Genomic DNA, 5,738 nt, shown 5'->3' on the forward strand with positions numbered 1-5,738 from the left:
GTTAAAATCTCCAATTATACTTGTGGATTTGTCTATTTCTTCAGCCAATGATGTTAGTTTTTGTTCCATTATTTTGAAGTTCTATTGTTAAACATATAAACAGTTAAGATTGTTGAGTCTTCTTGATAAATTAATCTGTAATCATTCTGAAACGTCTCTTTATTGCGAGTATAGTCCGAGTTCTGAAGTTTTCTTTTTTTGACATTACTATTGCCACTTCAGCTTTGTTAAGAGTAGTGTTTGCAGAGTATAACTTTTCTAGTCTTTTACTTTTGACTTACCTTATATTTAAAATGTTTTATTGTACAGTCTTTTAAAAATACAATCTAGCATACTGTGCCCTTGTATTGAAATGTTTAAATGTTTATATTTAATTTTATCAACAGTATGATTCTATTAAGTCTACTACTATGTTAATGGTTTTCTGATTGTCCCATCTGTTCTTTGCTTTTTAAAAAAATCTTTTCTGAATTTCTCTTGTATTGACTATTTCTTAGTATTCTTAGCTCCACTATTGGTTTATTAACTAAATATCTCTATATTTTTTATTTTAGTGGTTGCTCCAGCACTTATAATATGTATCTCTAACTTATTACAGTGTATCTACAAATAATATAATACTAATTATATAATGTAAGAACCTTGTAACATTGCAATTCCATTCCCTTCACTTGTCCTTTGTCTTATTTTTGTCATAACTTTTACATTTGCACTTGTATAAAAAATATTTTCTTTTAGACTTTCTGTTACTTTTTTTGGAGAAATTAAAATAAGAAAAAGTATTTTATTTTTATCTTTATGTTTACCATTTCTGGAACTCTTCATTTATGTAGATGAAAGCTATTGTTTGATATTATATTTCTCACTTGATAATTTTCTTAAACATGTCTTCTCATGCACATGTTCTGGCAATAAATTTGTCTAGCTATTAAACTTTTATTTAGCCTTCATTTCTCAGAGTTATTTTTGTTGGCTAAATAAATTCTAGGTTAACAGGCTAACTAGGTTAACGAATTCCAGACTCTTCTTTCTCTACTCTAAGCACTTTAAACATGTAATTCTATTACTTTCTGGTTTGTATATTTGCACATATAAAGTCTGTAGTTATTCTTATTTTGGGTCATCTATACAACTATCTGTTTTTGGGGGCGAATTCTTTCAAGTTTTTTTCTTAATCACTGGTTTTTAGAAAGTTGATCATAATATGCCTCACTATGTTTTTTATTATAGTTTATTGGTCTTTGTATCTGTTCATTTACAGGTTTTATTATATCTGAAAAAATCGCAATGATTATTTTTTCAAATATAGATATTTTTCTACCTGTCTCACTTCTGGGACTCCAAGTATACATACACTAGACAGTTTTGTTTGTCTCAGAGGTCAATTGTGTATGTTTATTTTTCCAGTATTTTTTCTTCCTATGATTTATTTTAAATTATTTCTGTCACTGTATCTTTTGGTGTTTTAATCTTCTATAATGTCTAATCTTCTGCTAATCTCATTTAGTGACCTTTTTCATTCAGTGGATTTGTTTTTTAATTGTATAATTTGCATTTGGTACTGATTTACATATTTCATTTTTTTTCTTCATGATGATATCTTCTTTTACATTCAGGAACATATTTATAATAGCTTTTTCAACATTATTTTGTGCTAATTTTATCATTTGTTACTTACTGATTTTATTTCTATTGACTTATAAGTCTTCTGCTTGTGAATCATATTTTCCTGCTTATTTTATGTCTGAAATTTTAAAAATTTGATGCTGGGGTTTTGCATTTAACATTTTTCAATGCTGCTTTTAGTGTACACTGTGGATTGAATTGTGCCCTCTTCCCCCAATTCATATGTTGAAATCCTAATCTCAGTAGTTCAGAATATAACCTTATTTGGAAATATGGTCCTTACAGATGTAATTACTTAAATTGAGATGAGATCATACTGGAGTAGTGTGGGTTTCTAATCTAATATGTTGGATGCTTCTATAAAATGGGGGGAATTTTGGACACAGGCATGCATACAGGAAGCATACCATGGGAATATGAAAATGACCATCTACAAGCTTACAAGACAAGCCTAGAATAGAAACTTTCCTCAAAGCCCTCAGAAGAAATCAATCCTGCTGACACTTTGATCTTGGACTTCCAAACTCCAGAACTGTGATACCATACATTTCCATTGTTTAAGTCATGTGAATTAGTTTTGGTGCTTTGTTACAGCTGCCCTAGCAAACTAATACAGTGTATTTTATTAAATAGTATTGAACTTTGTTGTGAAAAACAAAGTTAATTGAGGATTGATTTCATCATTTTCAGACTTTTTAATCTTTGTTATGGCACTTTGAATTCTTGATTGCCTTTACCATATCCTCTGGGTATTCAAGAAGAACTCTCCACTCTGGCTTGTAAGAACTGAAACATATCTTGGACCACTGTGGCTATGGGAACTGTTCAGTTCACAGCTCACCGGTCCTTGGTGAGGTTTTGTGAAATTTATTCTGTGGATGTGCAGTATAGTATCAGCAACTGACTCATGGGGAACTCAGCTTCCTGGGTCTCTTTTCCCCCCCGGCAGTTTGAGACATCAAAATAAAGAATACTACAAAGAAAACTGTTTAATTGAAAAATATGAACTAATGTAAATAACAGAGTATATAAAAAGAGAAATTACGTTCTTTAAAAACATTCAGAAATGTGCTCTCAAAAGCATGGATTTGGAGATCAGTTCCTTCAGTTATACTGACTTCTCTAGGGCAATTTTAAGCTCATGTACATGAGTAAGAATAAGAACATGGACAAAGCTTTAATTCCTTAGAACTAGTATTTTTAATCATCAATTATTTACTCTTTTTGTTGCTCTGTTTTGTACTTACAATTCATCTTGATGAATACTTGTGAATTTTTGGTAGTAAGTAGTGTGAGACTGTGTTATCTAAAGAGGTCTTATAATCTTTTTTTCTGATAGTTTTATGAACTTGGAACTGCAATTGCTGATTTTAGCATGTTATCTTTATTCCTCATAAACAAAAGTTCTCATTATTCTTCCTCTGCTACAAATGATTCTGGATTGCTCAGTTGTTAGGTCAGTGTTCCTAGTTGCAGACAACACGAACAAGGTAAGAGAAACCGGCTATTACTTTGAAGGATATTAGGTCACTCTCAAAATCATTGTGATTGCTAAAGAAATTGATTAATGATTGAGGGTCAAGGAAAAATACTTCACATCTGAAGAAAAAATAGCCATCATTTCTGTTGCCACCAATAATTACCAAATGATAGGAATTCATCTTTATTGAAACTATTTCTGTCAAGCATCAAGGATTCAGCCCTTACAATTATAATTATTCTCAAAAGGTCAATATCTCTTTGCCATCTATGCAAGCAAAATTAAATGTCCACATCAAGCCTATTTCAATATTATTCACTCCCAAGTCAAAGTCTCTTGAGAAAAGTTTTTATTAATAGAACGTTCTTTTTTTTTTTTAAAGTAGGACAGAATATTTGAATTCTGAATTTTAATTTGAAGAAGCAGAACTCATAATGTGGGATTTCATCAATATAGAAAGACTTATCAAAAAATGATTGGCAGTCATAAATATGACAAATGAATTATTTCAATTATCTTTAAAGACTGAATGAGTTGCATGTTTTCGTGGACTCAATAGAAGGGATCATTGACCCTTTAAATGTGCCAATGGATATTTTAGTAATTACCTGGAAACCCTTGTTTTACAATACTCTTTGAGGTATTAAATGGTCTATTCAAAGGTCAAATGGACATCATCGTTCAGTTGATTTTCTCTTTAATTTGATGTTTTATGTTCAAGTGTAAAGCTAAATTACTGTGTGTAGTAATTCTAGGGAATTCATTTCAAGCAGTGATGGTCGGTCCAAGTTTCATTTCCTGGAGTTATCAATTATTTTCTATTTAATCTCATGAGAAAACAGCTCAACTTTTGCAGCTGTATTTGAGGTTTGGCATTTGGAACTTAAAGAGTTGATAAATGGAAGCAACCTGGCAAAGACTACAGAGAGTGATTAAGAGATTGAAATGACTGTCAAAGCTAAATATACAGCACCATTTCTAAACTAGTAGAAATTAGGAGTAGGAGATAAGGCATAGCATGCTAAAATGTATTAAAAAATCTAGGAATTTCAGAATTTATGTTGCATTGTGGAAGAGTATAATGCAAAAACTAGCAGTTTTAACTAAGAAAAATATTAATTTGGGTAGAAAGTCCAAGAGGCCATAGAGAAATACTTTTGAGTTGAAGATTTTCAGGAGTCTAAGTAGGCCATACATGAACAGATTGAGCAAAGAATGCATAAATATGGATGGTTACTAATGTATCCCTGTCACTTCTTAGGGGTTGGTAATACCTTGAAGTGTTGGGTGGCATGGCTAAGGATCCCTTGTTCTTTTATAACTAGGAAGGATGGGATATTTTGCACATGACTATAGAGAATGCCCAGTTTCATTCTATTTATGGACTATGATAGCTGCACTGCACAGATCTTTCAAATTTCCAAACCAATCTGCTTCTGCTTTATTAGGAGAATATTTTTTAAATTTTTACTTGAGTAATTGTCAATTTTTTTTTTTTTTGAGTTGGAGTCTCACTCTGTCACCCAGCCTGGAGTGTAGTGACTGCTCCTGGCCACTGCAGCCTCGACCTGCTGGACTCCGGCGATCCTTCCGCCTCAGCCTTCCAAATAGCTGGAACTACTGGCACGCGCTGCCACACACAGCTAATTTTTTTGATTTATTGTAGAGATGAGGTCTCACCAAGTTGCCCAGGGGGGTCTTAAACCCCCGGGCTCAGGCAATTCACTTACCTCGGCCTCCCAAAGTGCGGGATTACAGCCACCAAACCTGGCCAATAATTTTTTAATATTAAGATTATTAAATAATCTCATTGATTAATCTGTAAATGTAAGTGGTCACTGGAAACATTCACATTTATTATAACTTCCATTGTTAACTAACTCATAAAACACCTCTAATTTAGAAATTATAGATTAATGATTGCTTCTCTAATAACTACAGTTTAGTCTCACCTCTTCATGCTCATACATATATACATACATATACAGATAGAGTACCTATACGAGGGTGGACCCAGAAAAACACGGAAATTATTTAAATACAGTGTGTATTTATTACATGTTTACACTTCAGTCATCTTCAGAGTACTCTCCGTTTGGTGCAATACATCTGTCAAGATGCCTTTTCCACTGCTCAAAATAGTTTTTAAACTCAATTTTGATGTTTTTTAGTTTCATTTTTTTCACATTGGCAAAATATTTCCCTTTGAGAACTTTTTTTCATCTGAGGAAACAAAACAAAGATCACTTGAGGTGAGATCTGGTGAAAAGGGAGAGTGGGGCATGGGGCTCAGGCATTTTGGGTTAAAAAGAAAAAAAAACTGTTGAACACTCAGCACGTTGTGGACAAGTGTTCTCATAAATACCCATCATGAAATGGGCAAACGTGTTGAAAGAATCCCTTAAAAAAAATTAACTGAAGCCCAACACAATCTCTCACAACAATGCTCGCTGGTACATTGATGCTGATAGGTTCCTACAACATTTACCTAGAGGGAGAAGTTTGTACTTCAAGGGACTGACCCATCTAAAAAATATTTTTTTTTTTTCCAGGAGGGTCCCCCCTTTGTATATGTTATAGAGATGATAGAATAATGGAGTAATAATAATAGAATAAAAGACCATAGAAATCA

This window comes from Carlito syrichta, unplaced genomic scaffold (genome assembly GCF_000164805.1).
Source record: "Carlito syrichta isolate Samal-C Ts95f unplaced genomic scaffold, Tarsius_syrichta-2.0.1 Scaffold315072, whole genome shotgun sequence".
Taxonomy (NCBI): domain Eukaryota; kingdom Metazoa; phylum Chordata; class Mammalia; order Primates; family Tarsiidae; genus Carlito; species Carlito syrichta.